At 38.9% G+C, this 23,845-nt stretch overlaps 1 protein-coding gene across 31 annotated transcripts in view; it reads left to right on the top strand.

The window, feature by feature from the left end:
* Window positions 1-23,845, top strand: part of ZBTB20 (zinc finger and BTB domain containing 20) — a 504,648-nt gene that overhangs the window by 181,969 nt on the left and 298,834 nt on the right. For 4 of the 31 annotated variants that reach the window (XM_088158954.1, XM_088158965.1, XM_088158963.1 and 1 more), the window contains exon 1: window positions 5,776-6,413. The exons of the other annotated variants lie outside the window; for them this stretch is intronic. The gene's annotated coding sequence lies outside the window, so the exon portion shown is untranslated. Of the gene's footprint in view, window positions 1-5,775; window positions 6,414-23,845 lie in introns of those variants that run through there. 31 annotated transcript variants of the gene reach the window in all.

The raw sequence follows: 23,845 nt of genomic DNA, 5'->3' as shown, positions 1-23,845 counted from the left end.
TATCCATTTTATTATTTTGCTATATATAGTCAATTTAGGATGAGGTCTGGAACAGTTCTCTCAACTTATGTATGTGTTTTTCTGTTTTTTCTAAAATCTTTTGATTACGAGGCACTATAAATGATGCAAAACAAAGTGTCTTTTCCAAGTTCCCTACAGTGAACAACTTAAGAGCATTTAGTTTTAACGTGTATTAGGACTTCGTGTCCTCAGAGAACAGATCCTGCCCCTTTGATCTCTAGATATAAAAATCACTGTTTCGCAGTGGTACAGAAAATCACTGGGGCCCCAGAAAAGTGCCATGAAGATGCAGAATGAGGACCTCACAGCTCCAGTCCATTTCCAACATTGCTGTTGCTTCTTGTATGTTTTGAAAAAAAATGTTAGTGATCTCCAGTAATCCCCGTTTCTGAAATTAAACTACTTATATAACTTAGTAACGTGCATTAGGGAAGGGGAAAAAAAATTTGAAGACATAGTCATGCTCTCTTTATCATAATTTCTTTTATGTGTTTATTTGTGCAAGTAGTCTGCAAAATACATTTACAGGCATATAATTCTGTATGTCTGTGTCCTACGCAGTGGCCCTGCTCATGGAAAAAGAGTTGGTCTAAACCAATATTCAAATCCAACAGTATTCCCTGTCTTTTGGAGGGAAGGAGAGGTAGGGAGTCAAAATAAAAGATTTCATTACAATACAGTTCTGTCTGCAGCTGAAGGCATTTCTCTAGCATGTTGCTATCTGGAGTTTTCCTTTTGAAAATTTCTTGTAGAAAGTGAATTTTCCAGTTGGGTTGACTCTGCTGTTAAAACAGCCAAGCTGATTTTTTTTTCTTTGATTAAGTGAATAAAATGTTAAGGGTAATTAAGCCAAGGAGAATTTTTAATCTCATTGATTTTTTTTTTTCTCAGTTCCTAACCTGGTAAACAAAGTGCTTGTATCCATCTTTGCAGAGATAATTTAAAACCACTGTGCTGAAGGTATCGTGTAAAAACACCAGTTTTCACTTCAGAGACAAAAACACTCTGATGACCTTCAAACCTCATGTGTTAAACTTGCAAGTAAAAATCATGCTTTTCATTATTTCTTTTACCTCAAGGTTATTTCAGGGCTAAGGTTTCCTGTGAAGATCAAATAAGAGGTTTTTTCCTGTCTTGCATATCCTTACGTATCCCCAGATTATGCCCTCTGTGAAAATATCTAAACCACAGACGTTGTGGCCTTGAAGCTGGAGGGAGGATTGCTTAGTGTTACTAAGGCTCTGATCAGCAGACCAGACCAAGATCCGGCTGCTCCTGTCTGGCTCAGTAACCTTGGAAAAGTCAATAATGTACTTGTGCTTACGTTCCCCAGCTTTAAAAGGAAGGGGATGCTCTTTCCCTGCTGCAGAGGTACTTTGGAGATAAAACTGCTCTCTGATACTGATGGTGAGTATGGAACATATATGTGTGGATCGGGTTCCCGGCCTACGCCACAGTGCTGTATTTTCCTGTCAGCACGTGGTCCTGAAGATCCCCCAGAATATTATCCGTGCTTCCAGGCAATTGCAGCAGGCCTCTCCACTCCTCCCCAAGCACACCTTGTCAGCAGCTGCTTTGGGAAATGTCCACATCTCTCTTCCTGTTGCGTAGGGCTCTTGGCAGAAGAGGAGACTTCTGCGTGCTCCTCTCACCCTTGCAGGATGGTGAGTGAGCCTGCCCAGCCTGCCTCAGTTGGAGTTTTTGATAACCTCTGCAGAGTGAAAATGGTTGTTTCAGAGCCGCAGTGTAGAGCTGCTTCTGTGTTATTATCTGCAAATGCTAATGCCCTGATACATTTCTTTTTACATGTTTGGCTGTAACCTTGTTCACACAGGCTGATCATGTGTGCCCCAGATACAGAGATGAAGACAAAGTTTCCAATTCCATCTGCTGCCGTCTAGAACGGTTTTATCCACCATTCACTGGGGGAAAGCAATTCTGATTTAAATGGCACATAAGCTGTGCGTTATTAGTCTGATAGGATAAAGTATTACAGGTTTTTTCCTAGTGTGTTTTTATATTTGAACTGGAAATAACTGTGCTCCATGAACTCTAAGTGGAGATGTATAAAGCAAAACAAACAAAAAATACTTATGAAATAGCAGAGGCTGGAACTTTGTATCAGTGATGTTTGCTTGTTGAATCTCCCCAGAATGATTCTTCCAGCAAAATACCAAACCAGCTCTTCTCCAGCAACTTTCAGCAGAGGTAGGCAGGAAATCCCATCCAAAAAAAAGCCCAAGAAACAAACAAACAAAAAATTTTTAAAAATGCAGCTCCCTTGGAGCCACCACTGTTTGGAAATGAACACTTAACAAATGCAACCTTTTCACAGATGCCCTAAATTCTTTTGTCACTTAGTAACAGCCTCTACAAACTACGCCTCCACGCCTGACCTAAGTTACATCATATTGCCAAGTTGTGAAACAATCTATTGTTGAATGTGTACAGAAAATTGGTTATAAGATCCATGATATTATAATTATTAATTATATTTTTTTACTAAATAGATGACAAGGTTTATTTATTGAAAATATCATGTCAGTGCAGAGAGCAAAATAAAAAATAAGTTCACATGCTGTGCTCGGATTGAGAGATGTCACTACGTACCTTCTTAGCTTCCTAACACTGCTAATGGGAATAGTGATAACCTTTATCTCCCCACTCGGCTGCAAGAGATCTTGGTGTCTTGCCAGGAGACAGCTTTCCAGTGGAAAGCTTCCTACAGCAAGCTGGTTCTTACTAATCATCTTGTCAGTCCTCCCTAAGGTATTGCTGCCTTGGGGGCAGTTTTGGGGTATGATCACACCTTCCTAAATCTGTGGGATTTTAGTAGATCAGGTTTGTATCAGTGTTACTGTCCAGAAGTTTGTTGATTTCAGTAGGAATTAGGCTGGAAAAAGATGTATCATTGAGCAGCTGAATTTTAGCTCAGGACCAGCTGAATCCTTTACCTTAGCAGGTTAGCATACCTAAAGGTGGGCTTAATTTCCTTTTCTCTTTTCCTCAAAATTAATGATTTCTTTAAGTTTGTTGTTTGGAGTTCTGCTTGCTTCATTTCTAAGTAGGTAGAGATGCTCATTCGTGTCCGATGTTGCGGTAAACATTACATAGATAATGCTGAGAGTTAATCCAGTGTGGAGATGGTAGTGCTGAGAGCCCTTGTGACACAGAAACTAAAGCACTAAGTTGTTTCGAGAGAGATTTTTCCCTGCTAGAAAAGCCTGCAGAACGCCTGTCCAGCTTTGGGTGATGAAAGTACCTTTGAAAGTGAAACCAAAAAGGTGCTGCAAGCGGGTGAAAAAAGCCCGCGAGGTTCAAACAGCGGAGGGGCCCGCACTCGGCTTTGTGTCACTGGGGTTTGGGAGGGATTCCTGCCCAAAAAGGCGCGTTCGGACGGGACTCAGCCGTGCCGGGGCTCCGGGAGCCCCGTGAGAGCCCGGTCCCCGGGCGAGCGCTGGGCTGGGCTGGCAGCCCCGGGGACCAGCGTCAAGGAAGGAAGGAAGGAAGCGGATCACAACGTATGAAGTCTGAGAAGTGACAGCATTTTGCACTGGAGGCAGCTGTGTGAGGTTACCTGAGGACAATGTCTGGCTCTACTGGCTGATTGCTAAGAGCATTAAGAAAAAAAAAAATCCAATTAATGGGGGCACCTCCCAAACAAACCAGATATGCCTTTCACCATGCAGTCCCTGTTGAGAAGAGTATAATTTTACATTAACTACACTGGATAAGTAAGAATTTGTTATGTTCTGACTTTATCCAGGAAATTCCCTTTTAACCCAATTGTCCCTATTAACTGTGTCAGCTCTTCTTTCAAAAGCTCTGCTCTGGAAAGGCAAATTAGTATATTAATATGGAAGCACGTAATTTTCAGACAACAAAAAATTGGGAAGCCCTTATTCATTTTTTCAGAAATAGTTATTTATTGCAAAATATTGCAACAAACTCTGCATGCTTACAATTATTTATAAAAATTAAATTTATTTTTGTTCATAATTATTTTTTACTTTTATACTTTAACAACAGAATTATATTTGCCACTTTCATTTTCTTTAATGTACTTTAATTTTGTTTACAGTTGATTTAAAGTTTCATTTTCAGATTCTCATCTAAATATTGAAAATTTAACCTGAAAGTACCTCCTAAGACTGATCTACTCTTCTTTGCCCTCTTCTTAAATTATGCATAACATAAACTTGACAATAGTCAGGTTTAATTCTGAAACGCTTTATTTATGTCAGTGTAATTCAAAGCCTAAGGGAAAACAGTTAATCTTATGTGCAATTAGCATGTAGCTCTGTTTAGCTGAAGTTCAGTGTATTTCCCTCAGAAATGAGCATCAGGGAACAGGTCCACAGCTGTCTTCTTGAAACCTGTGTGAACTGTTTTCTGCTTCAAAGCATCCAGGATGGGCCCTACCCGGGCTCTTGGCAGTTCTCCTGTTTCCAAAGCACTTGTGTAGGTAGATATGTTAGCCATGATATTATTTATGCACTGTTTTTAGAGCTGTCAGAGAAAAATCAGTTTTAGGGAAGAAAGAAGAAGTGCTCTTGAAGTGGGGTTTTCACCTTTCACATGCTGTTTGTTTCCCCATCCTATTTTGGATTTTGGGAGTGATGTCTTTTGTGGAGAAGATGCTCAGTGCCCCACAAAAATGGACCCTATGGCTCCTGCTGTTCTGTTACTGTTTGATTGAGGTGTATGGGGAGAAAAGTTAAATAATTTTTGACATGAACTCAAAATCAATTTGGGCATATGGCTCTGTAGGAGAGTGTGTACAATATGTGTGTGTACGATATTCCTAAAGATGATTGAGTAGTTTCAGTATGTTTCTAACTTGCCTGCTTCTTAGCAGTAGATACATAGGATATACATAACAGAAATGCATTTTATTAGGGCTTGTTTGATGCCTCTGGTGCAGTTTGTACTTTGAACATGTTGTTTTGTAACACTTATTTGTATGTGAGGAACACATTTATTATACTATGGTGTGGATTTGAGGGAATTCCATGGTTTTCTGCAATATCACTGCATCATATGAAATGCACACAGTCTTTCTAAACACAGTGAAGCATTTATAATGTGATGTTAATCTTCAATTTGGGGCCCAAAAGTTGTTTTCATTCATGTAAGAAGTAGCCAGATCCAAGGTGATTTTAACAGATGATTAATTTCTATCCTAAAATGGATTCAAAGGGATTCTTTATCATACTCTTCAATCCCAGGTGTGTCTTTTTTTTTTCTTCTGCTCCCAATATGGGTGTTCCTGTTTTGTATTTCAGAACCTAGATTTTCATTTAGCAATTAATGTGCGTGATTCAAGTCACTCCTTCTGTATTTTATGAATTTTTTCCAAATATAGTATTTCTCTGCCTACTGTTGATTGAGCAGAATGGGACTTGCCTACACAAAATTTCTTAGGAAATACAATTTGCACATCCAGATTTCTGACTACACCCACTCTCCCCATTATTGCAAGGTGTTAATCTACTTGTATGATGGTGCTTGCACAGATGCATACATACATACCCTCTTTAAAAATAGTATGTGCCTAAATCCGTATGGGAGAGCTAGGTATGTATGCCTACTGAATATTTAGCCCTTGTGGTTACTGCAACAGAGTTTTTGTGAAGACTCTTCCATATTTTTAGAAGGTGCTTTTAGTAAGCAGTTTAATCCTAAGTAACAACTGGGGTTTTTTTGCAGCAAATTTTAATTTAAAACTAATTTTAAAATTGCACATATCCTTTTTAACAGTACTTTGGATTTGAGCAGTTCCTTTCCAGAAACCTACCCTGGAGAAAATGTTTTTAATCAGGTTAAAATGGAGGCAAGATAGAAAAAAAAATGTTTGCTGTGGCGTGACTGGAGCAGTGCTAATGAGCTCTGCTCTAATACATGAAGGAACATATGGCCCCCATCTGAATACAAACTGGACACAAAGCAGTAATTCAACTGAGATGTCCTGAATATTGTAAACTGGGTGAATGTGGTTGAAGGTGTTTAGAAATGGTGGCTGAATCCCACACACTGACTCACTGCCTTCTAATGTCCGGGGCTCAAGGTGCTATTTGTAAGAGTACAGAAAATGACCAGTAGAGGGAATTCTTAATTAATGCTAGCAAAATAGCAAACTGAAGTGTTTTGCTATGAAGAAAAGACTTCTTGTGCTCATGACGCAGCAAGAGACGGATTATGGAGAGGGCGAGTTAGGAGAAGAAAAATCACAGCAAATTGAGTATTTACTGGCAAATAATTGCTCTCTTAAGCTGTGGCTCTCTTCCTAAATTCTTGGCATTCCTGAGCACTAGAACCATTTTCAAAAAATGCATCGTTACAGAGTAGATGTAAAAAAACCTCTCAAAGGCTGATGGTGCAGACTTGTACAGGTAAGAATGTGTGCATTACTGCCTTTATTTCATCTAAAGCTTTAGATTGCCGTCGTTTAGAGGACTGCTACTTCTCTCTGTCTCCGATAAAACTGGTGTTTTGGTTTCACAGCTATATTTCGTCTGAAAGTTGGGGAAGTGAGGATAGTCTATTAGGCAGGCTGCAGTGTGTGCTTTTCTGTTAGCACAGAGTGTAGGACAAGGAAACAAAACAAGTTGGGGAAAAAGTATATGGTGCATTTTTATTTTGTTTAAATGGGTGCTGGCTTTTATGGAGGCGCCTCTAATTAAAAGACTACGCATCAGCTGAATGTGGGGCAGGAACTTACTGCCTGTATGTGCTTGTATTGCTACACTGATTTCACTGGAGGAAGGCTTGTGAGATGCTGCAGGGAAGGAACTTTTTGTGAGTGACTCCTAGGGACTGCCTGCATCCCCACGGCTTCCCTAGGTGTGGCTCCCCAGGGAAATTAGATGTTTGGGAGCCCACTCTGTTTTCTCCTGTCCACAGTTTACCTACCTGTTTCCTACTCCTTTGCCTCCCAAATTTCACCACTTTTAGCCAAGTTTGATGGGTGAAAATTTCCAATGTACTTGAGCTTCCACTTTTTCTTTACTAGACAGCTGTTTAAAGGGGAAAAGTTATTTTAACAGCCTCTCTGTGGGACAGGCGACCTCATAAGTAAACCCAAAATTATACATCAGATACAAAACTCTTGACAGAAATAGGTAGCACAGGAGGCTCATTTGTTTCTTCAGGAGCTGGCTCAAATTTATGGAGGATTTTATTTTTGTTTATTCCACACGCAAACTTCATTTTCTTATACTAAAAAAGGGCACGGAGATAGGTGGTTAAGAGTGCTTTGTCTTAAAATATGACTCTTACTCACATCTTAATTATCAAATAAGACTCTATCACTGCCGTTTTTTATCAAACCTATAGAACGCTGCCCCTCATTTCTTCTCCCCGCTTCATCGTGTGCATTGAAAGTAATGGCTAAAATAATTTCACTTCTCACAAGTTAATGAAAACAGCATGTATTCCTGAAGAGCAGACATGTTCTCTTGATTTTACAGGGGGTTTATTTTGATTGTACTGACTGCGTTCAGGAGTGGTGAACAAGCTGAACACTTGATTGATGGGGGCATATATGTGTTGGAGACTCAGCTCTGGAAAGCCACACAGAAAGTGTCACAGAACCCCGTATCAGATCCTTCAGAAAAAATTGCCAAGTTCCCCATAAAGAATAATGGTGGTTTAACTTTTAACACAGTAGTAGCTTCTCATTAATACGTATGAAGTTAAAATTGACTTATGTCTTTAAACATGGGCAGTTTACAGTACTTATAGTTTACTGTACCATAATTGTGGATATTCTGTTTATTCATTTCTGTAGTTATCTTATATTTATAATTATAAAGGCCTTTCTTATTATTATTATTGCAATACTTCGTCCTTTTTGAACTGATAAAATCTTGGCCCATCTGGAGTTTTGGGTACAGAGTACTGCAAATTTACTATATAGCATGTGAATGAAAAGTAAAAATCCTTTTATTGGTTTTAGTGTTCTGCCTTTTAATGACTGTCCCCTCTTTTCTTGGGAAGTCAGATCTATTTTCTCTGTGCACTTGTATTTATATCACTTCCACTACATTCAGTCTTCTTTGTTTTCTTTGTCATTTTGACACTTTCTAAACTTTTCTCATATGAAAAGCTCTTGAGAGTTTTAAAGAGTCTTTCACTCTCTGAACCCTTTTTGTTTCTTCTCTATCCTATTTGAGACAGGGTGATCTGACTGCAAAACCGAAAGTGATGGCATGACAGCAGCTTATATAACCACATTATGGAAGTCTCAGAAGTATTTCCTTTGGACCCCCTGTTGTTCAGTGTGAGGCCCTGAACAGCCCCACTAAGTCCCTTTATTTCCTTTCCTTTGTTGGCTTCTGTGAACTTACCTAGCTGCAGGAGATGCAAGCAGTACAAATTATTTCTTTATTTCTGCTAATGGAAGGGCTAGCTACAGAAACCTATAGAAAGTGGGGGTTTTTGAAGCCAGGAGAGGTGTCTTTGGAGAAGTATCCTTGTACCTTGTGTGCAGCAAACTGGAAGGATTCCATAAGATAGGGATGGCTGACATGGAAAGGAAGTACAGCTTGTTCTGTGGCTTCTAGACCATCTGCAAGTGACTTGCAAGAGATGAGAGGGTGCCAAATAAAAGCACAATTGTGATATAATGGAGGTATGAATCAGTCATTGGTCTACTCTTAGTAGAAACAGCATGCAAAGCCTGCGACTGTTCTTTGGGTGGTACGAGGATACTTCATTCCTTTGAAACATCTGTTTCAAGCCCTAACTCCAGACCAGCAGTCACTTAAAAGTGTCTGGGGGAAAAAAGCTTCTTTCAGTTTAGATTATCAAATCTTTTATTTTTATTTCTGCAGATATATAGAAGCATGTTATACAAATATGTAATAGGAAGTCCCTGGGTCACAGTAAAGCATATCAAGTTGATTTTTGCTGTAAGAGAGTTTTATTCCTGTTCCTCTCCTCTCAGATCACCCCCCTTCACTCTTCTTTTACCTCCTCTTCTTGCCTCTCCCTACCTTCCACAGAATTTTTTTTCTTTTTTCCTTTGTCGTAATTCTGCCTGGCACAGTATATTTTTCTAGTGTAAATGATCACTTTCAGCATTGAGGTGATAAAACATACTTTATGCCTTCTTGGTTGCCCAAGAGAGAACAAATAGATTTTGAAAAGCAGATGGTTGACTAGAGAGCCCTAAGGTATCACAGAGCTAACAGGTGCAGCTCCCTATTCAGATTCTGCAAAGCAAAAAAATCCTGTTTCCCAGACAAACCAGAAAAACAGCAAAAAAGATAGACTTTGGAGTCCAAATACAAATATATTTTTAATCATGTTTATGGTCGGTTGAGCAGGGACAGTGCTTGTATGCTGAGAGTAGCCATCCCCTGCGAAGAGCAAGGAAGCTTCACAGCTAAAGCAGAGTGCTGGGAGGTACAGACCTGCACTGAATTCCATCATGGCCATTGATGAGCTGAGTGATTTGCAAAGCTCTTTTTACGTCTGTTTCCCACACAAAAGCAGGACAGTAGGAGAGGAATAACTAATGTATCCTTCTACAGATCCTTGTGAACCCTGTATGGGAAAGGCTAAGGAAGGAAAAGTGTATCCTAGTGTTGAAACACTAGATACTGAATCAACTCAGTGCATGTTTCTGAAATGCGGAGAGTAAATTGTTGAATACCTCAAGCAAAACAGCACATAGGTCATTAACAAAGAAAGAAAATCTTATCATCACCATTACCTGTTTCTAGTCACACTTGCTCTATGCCACATATTTAATATGTGAGTAGACAAAGTATCTAGTCAGCCTTCCGGTGGTGAAGGAGCTATGTCTGCACTTTTTCACTTCTTCTGCAGCTATTGATAACTTCAGATGTAATTTATACTGAGTTTTTCTCACACTGCCATAAATCCTAATTCAGAATGAGAATGAGGATATCAATGCTTCATTATTAATAACATCATTAGGCCCTAATTTTGTGATCTTAAGCTTGAGCCATCCAGCTGAAAATCCCTGGGGTGTGCTTACTGAATCTGTGCTGGGAGCACTTCATTGTTGTAGGTGCTCTTAAGCACATTTGGTCAAAGTATAACAGAGGACTATGAAGTGGTGTCTAGAGGTCTGAAGACTTATCCTTGCAGGAGCAAGTAACTTATACCAGTCAACAAAATAAGGTTTTGTGCATTGCCAGAGGTGGAAAAAACAGAGACGCTAACTTCTTGGCTTCTAATTTGAGTACTGGAATACTGGTCTTCTATTTCAGGGCAAGATAAAGGAAAAGGAAATCAGGAAGATAACTAATCAGAATTTTAGCTAGTAGCAAGAAACAAGAAAAGGGTATTTAATGAGCATAGCTCTTTTTGCCCAAGCATTAAATATTAATGTCTTTAAAATCTAGATTGCAAGGAAAGTATTTCAGTACGTTTAGTCAAATTAGAAAACAGATTCATAACCATAATCACATTTTTAAATTAATGAATACAGGAATAAGAAAGTAATATAGATCAATAATCTTATGTAGAAGTTTTTCTGGGAGTTATGGAATCTGGTGCATCATGCTCTCAATTTTTCCGTAAAAACATTTTTCTGTTAGTCATCAGGTTGGAGCAAAGTTTATAAAAATTGGAAAAACAAGTCATAAGAGCTAAAACACATTTTGAAAAGTTAAGATGAAAAGATTGAATAGGATGGAAAACTTTTTGAGGAGTTGAGAGAAAAGAAGGTAATAGGGAGATTTTTTTCTGCTTTTGTTTAAAAGATGGGGTCTTGCTAGAGAATTAAGTTGTAAGAATACTGTAGCCAACTGTGAATATCTGTGATACTTTTAGAGGAAACATTGCTTTCCTGCTCCTGTTTTCAGGCAAATTGTCTTAGTTGTCCTGGTCCTTCTGTTCCCACATAATTATCAAGTGAGTTGAAGGAGATCTCCCTACAGCTGTGAGTAGTAATGAGGCTTTAGCATTTCTTTGCACATCCCTACTAGGATGTGACCTCTCTCCTCAGAAGGCTCACCTTTTCATTATAAAGGTGTTATTCTTTTCTGCATGTATCACTCAGGTGATACAATCCCTTCCCTCTGCAGATGTAGAGAATGCAAACAAACAGAAGCTCCAGAGGGCTTGTTTAACCTTGGATATGTAAGGTGGTCAGGGATGGAGGTTTCAGATTATTGGGGCAGGAGTTTTGAAGGACAGCAAAAGAATGGATACATTTAGGATTGTACTCAGCATATTGCATAAATGATGCAGGAAATGCAGAGAAATGCCACAAACATCTCCACATAGGGAGGTGTCAGATACAGAATGACAGCTGCCATTCAAACCTCTGATGACATCTGAAATGCAAATAAATGTAAGGCAGTGATGGTGTCCTTTTGTGCAGGCATTCGTTCTTTCCATGATGATCTTCCCCCTCACACCAGTTCACCTACTCTCCTGTGATGCAGAATTGATGTGACATCTGAAATTCCAAGAATAGAAATCAGACAAAATGGATGCTTCTACAAAGGGCATATTATCCTGTCTTTTTAGAAATGGAGGAAGTTGTGGTGTGAGTCAGTCCTCAGAAAATCATGTTTGAATTGAGATGTACAAAAGATGCAGGGGTACAGAAGCTCAAGTATTGTGGAGAGGTGATAGTGCATGGCAGATCTACCTAGGATTTATGTGCTGGCAGGAGGACAGGTGTTGGGGGTAGGAAGGCTTTTTATGATCAGGCAGAGTAGCTCAAAGCAGCACTGGTTTTATGTGTGTGAATGATAGACAATAGCGAAACAGAGTACAGCAGAATCCTAAACCAAGGGGTGGTGAGTCGGAAAATCATAGGGGATTTATGCTCTATGCAGCTATGGCTTAGATGATTTGGCTATGCTCCTTCTTTTTCTCACACTTTTCCCAATTTATTTTGTATTATGTATCATGCCTGTAATTGTTTCGTCTTGTTGTTTCTCTCCTGACATGTTTAATCCCAGAACACAGTCTAGTCTTGATGTTTTCCTTCTCCTTCAAAGAGTCCCAAGAGAGAGAAGCAAGGAAGGTAGATGTATTTGACTTTGGAAAACGATTTGATGCCACTTGCAAAGGAAATAAAATATATCACAGGGGTCTGCTGTGGGGCGATTGTGAAAATATTGCTTGTTTGTGACAAGAGATTGCTTGAAGACTGCTTTGGCTTGATCAGTCTGAAACCCACGTCTCACTGTTTCCATTACAAAGACTTTAATGTTCCTGTTTCTTTTGGAAAAGTACTTCATCTATTTTGAAATAAATCCAAGGATCCCCGAATGTACTGTTTACTTGCAGGCCCAGTACACGAGAACTGTGCATCAGGGTCAGATTGCAGAGGGGTCAGAAGAATATTCGTTCTTTGGGTTGTGAGCCAGGTTAGCCAAGGAGTCTGCATGGGACCAGCCCCATGGTGGCAGAGGACTGCAAGAACTTGGAATGTGGGGACATTTGGGCACACAGCTGTCCTGCAGTGCAGGACCATGACTCTTCCCCAGCCCAGGGGCAGCAGGGATCCTGCACAGGTGGTGCTGTGCTACACAGGGGGTCTGCAGAGCTGTGGTAGGATGGGGAAATCTCAGTGTGACCGAGTGAAACCAAATAGATCTTTATTTTCGATGAGGCTCGTCTGGTTGCCTGTAGAAGGCAGGACTTTAGGACCTGTGTTATACATGAAGGCAGGGTAGTATTTGTATGATGCCCTCTTGCTTTCAGATCTGTAACTTAATGCTAATCATTCCTTCAGTGGATCACAGATTGGATATGTTCACTGAAGTTGGACATTACAGAGACGTAGTACATTAATTCAAGTTCTCAGCAAACATTGGCTCCATATCCTCCCCAAACTCCCAGTGGCTTCCTATCCTGAGGGCATAGCTTTCTGACATGTTTTTTTCTTTACTTAATCCTTAGATATCTCTAATCTCTTCTATCTTCAGTCCCTATTTTTCTAGTTGGCAGCAGAGAGCTATTTCAGTGGATACCTGTGGAGCTCATTCCCAACTTACGGTTTTTATATTATTAGTTTCACCTAGTGTTAAAATACTGCTGCAGTTCTAATGTGTAGAAAGAAAGAAAATAAATTTACCCTCTGAAAGGGACAATGCAGCCTTTAAATTTGTGGTAGGCATCTCTGGTGGTGTATCCCTGGTGATAAAAGTTCAAGAGTTTTTGGTTTTGTTTTTCTTTCTTTAGTGTTTCCGTATTTGCATCAACTGCTGATGCTTTTATATTAGATTTTTCGTTTGTGTAATATGAGCTCAAGTGAGCTGCTGCCAGCTGGAAATTTCTTTGTACTTTAAGTGGCCTTTGTATTTCTCGTGGGCTAGCCAATGTGGCCTGAAAAAACTACCAATCCATGAATCTGGAAAAATACAAGTAAAGGGTTGTTGCACTCCTAAGTTACTGATATGAGAAGATGCCTCATTTCTAGGAGACCACCCTCATTCTCCTCTGTCAGCTTAAAACTGTCTAGTTTTAAGCAAACTTGGCAGAAATTGAGAGGCTGCCCAATTCCTACAGTTTTTTAAAAACCAGAAATGAGGCAGAGGCAGAAATTACTCCTGCCTGCAAGAGAGGCTGCAGTGTGCACTCCAGAGCCCAGTGTGGGGGTTGTCCTTCCAGTTGGGCCTGTCACCTTTCCCACATGGATCTGGTTCTTCCTCCTCCCAAGCACTCGCCAGGTGTCAGCCCTTCAGTGTGGAAGAGGGAGCTGGAGGAGCTGTGAGTGTTGGCCAGGGTGAAGAGTGAAAGAGCATAGGAGGAAGAAGTGGGAGAGGGCAGTCATAACTGGGAAGACTAGGTATATCACAGCCAGAATGTCACAGAGGAGGAGAACCCAAATCTAAAGGAAATCAAGCCTCAGTGATGCTGTTACTTATGGGATGACTTGCTTAATCTGTATAACTTCTTGCCTGACACCATCCACAGAGATACTTCAACAAAGAAACTGTTTTGAGATTAAAGAGGAGTTGGAGGGGAAAAGACACAATCTCTGGTCTTCAGATAATATACATGAACTTGACAAACTGATTGGTAATGTCTGTGTCTTGAATTCTTTATCTCAGAGTGAAGAATTAAAATACGTGTGCTTTTAGGAGAGCTGCGATACTTCATCCACTTGGAAATTATTTTTCTCCTTTAGGAGACAGATGCTTTACCTTTTCCATGAAAAGTTACAAATGTTTCAGAAACAATTAATGAAGCTTCCTGACATCCTCTTGGGTGAGGAAATATGATTGTTGTGGGAAAACTGAGGCAAAAATCTGTCATGTGAATATTTTATTTTAATAGTTAATGAACAGGGAAAAAATAAAGTATTACTGTAAAACATGAGCAAGATTGTGGAAAACTTTGGCAGAGGAAGGTTCTGAGACAAGTTCTGTCTTGATTGGCATCTCTTGAAGGTCAAAGTGTCTACTCACTGAATAAGGCATGATTAAATTTGGCTCATGGTATAAATATAATCAGGAGACTTACCTCTTAGTATACTTAATTTCAAAATGTACATTCTGCATAAGGCAGGCTTGTAGAGAAGAAGTAAATACTTTGAAAAGTAACTACAGGAAACGATAAACTTCCTTTGGTTTCACGACAGCACTAGTGCCATTACTTTTTACATGAAAAGCATCAGTCTCTTCAGTCAATGGCAAAAGAACTTCAGCAAATTCATCACACCATCTTAGGGTGTTGGTGTTTGTGTACAAATTACTAATTTCTATTTAAAGATTTGGAGATTGAGATATAGAAATGTAGCAGGCCATACAGCGAATAAAGTGGCAGCTGAAGAAAAAAAAAAACAGATGCCCTAACCTTCTCCTCTCTGAGTCAGAAGATCCATAGTCCTTGGAAGCATGCGCATATCCGTAGACTTCAAGCTGATTATTTTGCTTTCAGCCTCTGTGTAACTCCAGATGGTCCAATTGTTTTGACTTAGTCACTGCAAGATCCAATTCATTGAATCAGTAATCCTAGGTGGTCTCCCTTCTTTACCATGACAAGTCTCCCTTTATTTTTTTAATCTCTAGTAGATTTTAGACTGAATACAAATGAAGCAACAGTTTGAACTGCATTCACTACATGTTGCTGGTAGCTTGTAATCATATGGATATATGTGTACCAGTATGTATTGAATAGGTAGCAATAATATCTGTGGCAATCCTTTTCCCCTCTTAGACATTTAGACTTTTATATCAGTTCAGTTTGTGACTACATATGTTAGTCAAGCATAATATAAATTAAGAAAAAAGGAAAAGATTCAGCTGGTAGGAAATGAGAAATTTATGGTGAGAAAAGAGAACTACCCATAAGTATGAAACACATGACAATGATGATTTTAGATTTCTAAAATTTTTTGCCTTTTTTTTTGAGTAAGCTTCTCAAGAGTCAGCAATTACTTTATATTCATGGAAGTCAATGAGTGGTTTACCATGCATTTTAGATAAACATTTCCACATTGTGAAAATCTCACCCCTAAATAAAGCCAGATTCATATGAAAAAAATCTGAACTAGCAAAAAAACCCAAAAACCAAACCCAAACAACAGCTGAATAACTGATATATGCCTTTGCTTTTGTGTTCCTGAATAAGATACGAAAAGACAATGAACAGAAATGGGCATTATTTCATACCCAGGGAAAATTGGTGCTTTCCAGTGCACTAGCCTTATTTAAAAATTGCTTAGTTTTTAATTGTCTCTCAGCCCACCTCATCCGTGCACCCAGAGGATTTTCCCCTGGCCTTTTAAAATCCACAAAGTTGTTGAGAAGATTAGACAAGAACACTCCACTCTTTCTATTTACTTATGCAATTCCTAACTGGTAACACAAAAGGAAATAAAAGCTAATTCTATGAGGTTCTTCTGGAAGAAGAAGGTTGATGATGGGAGCACTTGACTTCTGAGGCCAGAAATCACAGAGTAATTACCTAGCAGTGTCACAGGTTTTGGGCTGCTCAGTTGCTCTCCCTGGATAAGGGCAACGCTCTCCAGGACAGCATTCTCCTATTCTTTAGTTGTCTGGATGCCATATGTGCCTGAGCCCTGATTATGCAGTGGGGCTAGTTATGATAACTGAGATTTATCCTGATTTTACTGTATTTCTGTTGTTCAAAGTGTGTTAAATGGCCATAGTTTTCTCTGGCACTCAAAGTCTGAAAGGTCCCTTAGGTGATAGAGAGGGGAAATTCACTGGTGGTGTTCATGACAAATAGGTGAACTTACCACTTCCATTATGGCCACATTGGAGTCTGGATTCTCTAATAACTGTATCAAAAAAAGGCATAAGATGAGGAGATCTGGTTACCAACTGGTCTTTAAGCATAAGAAATAGACATTTGCATTCTTTTGTCCCAGAGCTGTAAATCAGGAGGGACAATCCTTACTTTGAATGCCATGCTTATTCTCAGCATGATGTGTATGGTGAAGGAAGCATTGAAAGAAAGTATTAAGGCTAGGATAACATCAAAGAGAATGCTTCAGTTTTTATTTTCCCTTCCATAGTGGATAAATTAAAACAGAATGAAACACCCGCAAACTTGAAAATAAAAGCAAATGTGTATGTGTGGACTATGACAGTTTATTCTGAAAATCAAAGTAAATTCTTCCCCCTTCCAAGCCATTTTTCTAATGACGTAATTCTCTAACAACTTTATCCTCTAACTTGCTTTCTTTGATGTTCCTCCTCAAATTCACTGGCTAGCCTGTTTGGTTGCTTTGAGATTTTTGATGTCCTTGCTTGGTTGGCTTTCAGAGCTACATCAGGTAACTCTGCTGATATTACATTGTGCTTGGAACAGGATGTAAAGGGATGTCACTTTATTGCACCAGCAGTCTCAGCAGGCAAATAGAAAGTTCAAACACACCCCCACTCACAACACGTGTTGGTGATTAGAGAAAAATGGGAAGTAGGAGCTTTTCAGGAAGAAGGAGTCTTAAGCAGACAACCTCAGTCTACACCTTCCTTTGAATCAGAAGTCACATGGCACAGTAGCCTTTTTATAAAACAAAACAAAAAAAAAAAAAACCCAAAAATTTAAGTGTCCTCCCCGCCCCCATGGCTTTTTGCTTTATTTTATTTTACAATAATTACACCCTGTATGGCAATATCCTTCTAGCAAGCAAACATTGCTGCAGAATACAATCCCAAGTTCCACCAAATCATTCCCACAGTCCAGACAGGACTGCCTCCTGCCTCAGGACACACCAAGGCAGTCACAACAGTGAATTTCATTCAGCTGCACTTTTACCATTCGACAATAATAAATCCAGAGAGAAACTAAATGAGTTCTCAAGTAGCAGTCGAGGTAAAATACATGTGCATGAAAGGGGTGTAGGAGTCAAATTCAAAGTATGTAACATAGAAGCCAATTGTAATCAACAGCTTGCTTCTCACATGTTTCGTGAGGAAGCATTTAATTGTTCTACCAGCTTTATGAGGGAAGGTGCCTCGTGATGCATTTCCCCAATGCATTCTGCCACAAGGGGTTTCCCATGTGTTATGTAGCAAGGGGGGCTGAAGCAGGCATTGTGCCACTGAATTCCATTCTGTCTTGGATGAGTTAGTGATTCTATTTAGGTTTTGTGAGCGGAAAAGAGTAGGAAGGTTTCTGCCACAAACAACTTGTGAGAATTGTTGATACATTAGGGGACAAAGAACATTGATCTTAGTAATACATTTGTCTGAATAAGCACATCAGTACTTGGCACATTATTATTAACACCTTTGTGCACTCCTTTTCTTCCTCAAAGACAGTGTGCCTGCATACAAATAAACCTACATTTTCAACTTTTATGTCCATGCATGACTGTGGGGACAGAGGAGAGACATCCAGCTGTACAAATATACTAAATGCATACTCCATTATTTGTGGCAAAATTAGTTTTTTGGACCCTACTGATTAGAATAAGACACATAGTTATTACTGAGGGTATCAGCTGTAGGAAAGAAACACTGTCTCATCTTTATACCACATATCCCATTCTTTTGTCAGCTTACATTATAAATAAATAACAAAGCAATTTGACACATGCCCATTGATTAAAAATAAAAGTTGTCAGAGTGAGAGGAGAAAGACAAAAATATGAATTATTAATAACAATATTAAGCAATGCAAAAAAGATGCTTAACATGCAGGAAAGTCTCTGAAAAGTCACTTAGTGAAGGGGAAAGATAGGACAGCTGTGAAGACCTTCCCTCTACTGCTACTTTGTCTTATCTTTGCTATTTGGGCCCTTGGAGGTTGAGGTGACATGTAGAAGAGAAGGATGATTCTGTTAATTTGTGTAATCTTGTGTATCTCATCTCTGGTATTTCCGACATGTGTGGCCTGCAAACGTGAAATTGTCACATAATGAATGGAGTTAATGTAAAGTGGTTGTGTTGTATCATGATTTGGTTTGGCCATTTTGTATTACCAAGCAATCTTCCTGGCAGTGGATTTGAACGACCAGTTGACAACCCTGGCATTTTCATTTGGAGAACCTAAGGTAATTTATACTCTTTCTAAATTTTGTGTATCACACCTGTGATTTAATGTGCAGATATTAAGATATACAAAAATGCTAGTAATAGTTTGTGTTCTGTACTTTGTAATGCTCCAAAGGATAAAACATAAACAGTACCCTAGTAGCTGGCATCATTATGCATTTCTTTTCCCACCTTCTGTCGCTTATTTTGGTTGCAACAATTTAAATGCTCTCGTTTATCAGACCAGTTTGAATGGCTGTTGGGTATATTGACCATCCTGGCAGTACTTAATTTTCCATCTGTGAAAATCAGATTTCTTTTTTGCACTGAAGAGGAAAGGAAGAACACTGGTGAAGAGAAAAGGAGACAAAAGCTGAAGGAAACCCTCGGTGACAATCCTATTTGCTGAAGAATTCTCTTGCCTTAAAGCAGGTACAGTGTGCTATCACAGCAGAATAGCTAATCAGAAAATTTTTCCTGGTAGCACCAGAAGTCCAATCATGGCTGAAGTCATGCTGTCTCTAGAGGAGTATTTTATATTAGACTTCCTCATGGCCAGTCTGAGCATTGTATTATTTGTAGCTGGGGAGATGACATCATCCTTAAAAAAAAAAACAAACAAAGCTTCAGGAGCAGTAAGGCTCCTACCCTATGCTTATGATATTAATGTTTTGAATTAACAAACTGTTAATGAATTCACAACATGATCTCCCAATTTTGTGTGTTAATTGTGGAAAGCTGCTTTTTATGCATCTTTGGCTCACATAAGAGCTAAGCATTTGTAGGTTCTATGGATTTCATGAAATTTTGGAAATGCTCAGAGCTTCTGAAAGCCAGGCTCAAAGGATCTCGTTGCTGGCATTTGGTTACCTGTGGTGCAGGTACCTCCATGCTCATTTGGACTCTGTTTGCAGTCAGGTGAAGAATTTTAGGCACTTAAAGGTGTCATTTGGCCTGTCACAACGAAAGGCATCTGAAATACTTCCTCATTGAAGGGATCACTTCTATTCATAGGTTTTAAAGTCTGGATAAAGACTATAAGCAGTTCAAAAGTTATCTGAAATTCTTCTAAGCGTGTTGTCACAAACTTAGTAACGAAAACGAGGGAGTTGCCCTAAAGATGTTAGCTTTTTCTGTTTCTGTGTGTAGAGTGGGAGCACTGTGCAGGTTTGCAGGTTATGAGAGGATGAACTTCTCTGGGTACATAATTGTAATGATGCAACTACGTATTAGGCCCTAAATGGTCTGCATTTACATTTTATGAGCTCTTTTCAGTCCCCACATACATAGTGTGTAAAGATTAGCAGTGAGTGGGTATGTCACAGCACGGGTACCTTACACTATTCCTGAATTTAGTTGTATATGCAATTAATGGTCTTAAGTATTAATTGATGTAGCCTGACTCCCCTTAGTACTTCTAATCTGCTGTATGTGATCCCCAAGGTATTGGTGAACATTAATTTGAGCATTAAAAGACTGAATTTAAGTTAATTTCATTGATTTGGAAAAGTCATACGTACCAATATTTGCTTGACAGAGCTCAAGTACAGACCAAATCATGTAGAAGGGACTGAGATGATGGAGAGGGAGAGAGCTGCCCTTTGTCACATACCAAGATATATAAGCTAAAGTTAGAAAAAAACATATGAAGAGATGCTAGCATATTATGCTACTCTATGTTGGAACTTAAAGGCAATAATTTCTTAAATTGTTTTTGTTGACTTGCACCATATGTAGCCTTATTCTAAAGTCTTGTACTAATGTCTATAAGGAAATCTTTGGACGGTTGAATTTTTTTTCCTTTGTAAAGGAGATTCTTACGAAAGTGAGTAGGCTTTCAAATTGAGCAAAGCGGGTTAAGACAACCTTTGATAAGGGATTTTAAAAATCTAGGAGAAAGCACTTTCATAATACCATTATGGTACTTTTCATCAGCCTTACTGCACCCATGTGCCGTATTTCAGCTCTGTAAACTGAAGCTTATTTATTCTAAATGATTTGCCCAATATCTTATCATGGGTAAATGGCAGGCCAGAAATGAAACCCAGGAGTCCTAATTTGATTTCTTGTTGAATTCAGAGACAGTATAATGCCCCTGAAAGAAAAACACTCAAGAATTCAACAGGAGCACTCTGCTTGAGGAGTCTCCCATTTCAATAAACCTGTGGTTATAGCATGTCTGTGCTCCACTGACCGAGGTCCCTGAGGCTGCTTTCAATCCAAACCCATGTCTCCTCTGTGGGTGCCCATTGCTCTACTGAGCGTTTCAGTGCTCTAAACCAAAAGTCTTGTTCTTAATGGCCATATTGGGGAAAATACAGCCATCGAAAAGTGCCACCACTGCCAGCGAAAAAAGCAAGTAGGGGTGAAATAAAAAGAAACTGTAGAGTCATGAGAATATAGGCTGCAGTTTGAATGCTTCTACCAATGTTGAGCTTCTTCTTTAGAGTAGTGAAGATGAGACAGCAGATGACATCATTTATCTTCAAATCTCTCTCTAATCATATTTACCATCTCTGTGAGATCTTGAATAAATATGGATAAGTCTCTGTGTTTTTACATTCTTATTTTGAAATTTGACAATGCATTGTGTGAGCTTTATGGGGAGGTATGTCTGGTTTTTGAAAGAAGCCTCTTCATGTCAGCTTGTCTTCTTGGTAGCTTTCACAGTGTGTGAAGAAGGAAGGTAAGAACTAGGGCAAATAATACCTTCTTCCTGTAGCATTTGGGCAAACATTTGAAATCGGTGAGTTAAATCTGTTGGCTTGTGAAAGAGACTAGTGTAGACTCTGGATCTAGTCTGGATAATTCAATCATATAATCTTGAAAGAAAAATTCAAGAGTCAGGAGAAATGCAGTCCAACACAGTTTGTTCAGTCAGGACTTTGTGAATTCCTGTCAGGATTGACCTCAGTGTATTTATAAAACTTAAAAGGTATGTTCTTTCTTACAATTCCAAATTTTCCCTTGTTCAGAGGAAATTTTGCATATGTTACAGCCAGTTTAATTTGTAGAGACAGAATATGAATTTTCTCAACTATGACATGGAGGGCATAAAATGTTTTGTGAGCAGAGTTTTTCATTAATGTCTTTTTTTTTTTAATATTTAGCCAGAGACAGAAGCAATCTGACGTTTTTACATTTTTGCTGAGGATAAGAAGTTCTGAAAGCAAAGAGTAGATGCAAAGGTAGCCATGCACAATAAAGGCTCAAGCGTGGGTGTTTGTGATCACGTGAGATGCTGCAGGATACACCACCTGGCCTTTTGTTCCTTTACCAAAAGACATTTATCTCACAACTGCTGAGTCCTATCTGCTAACCATCTCCAGATGTGATTATGCCAAAGTGCTTTTCTGATGGCGCTTGAAGGCTGTGTTTAAGCAAGTGCTTTGAGCCCTAAGCCCAAACTTTACATACTTGAAACCACATCTAGGGTATGGCTTATTGATGATAATCCTACTGTAGAGTGTTTTTAGGAGAAATCATTTTAAAGCAGTTATTAGATGAAGTGTTGGACTCTGTTAAAATGGTATATAATATAAAGAATAGTTGATTTCATTAATGCTGATTTGATAACATCAGTTACCCTCTGGCAATTTGGGTGAGCCCATAGGCCAAAATGTTTACCTTTAAATGCTCTTTCTACTTGTATCATGTACTGGGCTCGTGATGGGCACTTAAGAATAAATAGCATATGGTTTATACCTGATAGTCTAAAAGCTCCCTCAGCACATTTGCAGTGTTATGAATATGACTTCAGTTTCCATATTAGCATGAGTTCATGCCTACTGGTCATAGAAAAGTTTCTTAGAAATGGAACTGTTTTGTTTAATCTCTGTATTAATTGCAAGGCATATCGAACAAAAGTAAGAAACAATTTACATTCATATTACTGAAACCTGTGCAGGATATGAGAGGGAAATATTAAACATCTGCAGTTTGGTAAAATCTGAAGTACAAAGGAAAAATGTCTATCATCTGAAGTTACTCAGGGTGGATAGTATATGTTTTAAACAGTTGGATTAAAATTCTAGATAGTATATAGCGTGAGTTGATCTTGTCCTAGTCTGTGGGCATTATTTTTTCTAAGCTGGGAACATAAGGTTATATATCAAGTAAGCAGATATGATCAGTCTGATCTGCTGGGTCTTCTTTTTGAAGACATAATCCTTATTAAAAGCAACACTGTGAAGTTTGAACCTTTTTCTTCCACTCCAGGCACAGATATTTTTCTGCAGCAATTTTTTTTACTGTAAAAATAAGAGTAATATCTTTTGCAAACTCTCCTCTCAGTCCTTATTCTAGCAAACCTCCCACTGACTTCAGTTTCTTTACCTAAGTAGAACCAAATCAAAAGTTAGCAAAGTATTTCAAGATTATGAGCTCTATTTAGAGGGACTTGAAGTAATAAATTTATTTGATGGTGACATCTTGGGAGCTTTTAAATATGGCCAGTCCTGTTTAAACTTTTTCCAGAAGCCTGTATTTTGTTGACAGTCATCACTGACAGGTTTAGTTTCATGAAACACCATGCTAGAAACAAACTTAGAAAATAGCAAGGTCATTTTATTTATTTTATTCTCCATTCTGTTTTAGTCTTCCACAATGGGCAGTCTCATTTGTTGCTGTAAGCACAGCAGAAGAGAGAGGGAGTGTAAAACTGCCTAATGATCATGAGTGGACTAAGAAACTGTTATCCTGCAAACTTGATGTTAATTTAGGAAGCTGCAAGCTGTGCGTTTTCTTTCCTTAATTTTTGGCAGTTCTGGTTTTCATATGCTCTACCTTGGTAAAGGCAGAGTTTCTGATTTCTGCTTACTCTGACAGATTTATTTTGATTGTGCTAAGTACTTAGTGAATTTGGGGAAGCCATCATTACTTGGTGTTATTACTTGGTGATTTGTCTTCTGGTTAAAGCTTGGTTTGGGAGATAGGAAAATGAGGATCACATCTCCAGCTATCATCCAGGGTCATTAAGTGGATGCCAGCCAACTATTTCCAGTGCACAGGTGGTGGTAGCATTGATTAATTCACGATCACAAAGTGCTTTGGTCTACTGGCGTAAAAAGCAGAATAGAAGTGCAAAGTGTTATTAATGGAATGACTGCTTGACATATTTAGTATATGATGTTAAATATCTTTTGAGGCTAGATACATTATGAGTGTGAGTGACTCGACTGATAGTAGTTATGCTTATTTCTTTAATTGAGAAAAACAGACCCTTACTGAGTGCATCACAGTTTCAGCTCTCGTGGTAACATCCTGGTTAGGATTATGGGTCGATTTGATCTTGCTAACGTATGACTCAGGAACTGGATGCTGGCAGCATCTTTAGAGTTTGAGGAACAATTGCAGTCACTTTTTATGTTGACGGCTGG

The sequence above is a fragment of the Sturnus vulgaris genome, chromosome 2, assembly GCF_052056855.1.
Source record: "Sturnus vulgaris isolate bStuVul1 chromosome 2, bStuVul1.hap1, whole genome shotgun sequence".
NCBI classification, from domain to species: domain Eukaryota; kingdom Metazoa; phylum Chordata; class Aves; order Passeriformes; family Sturnidae; genus Sturnus; species Sturnus vulgaris.
The sequence above is the reverse complement of the archived record's forward strand: the minus strand, read 5'-3'. Positions and strand labels throughout refer to the sequence as shown.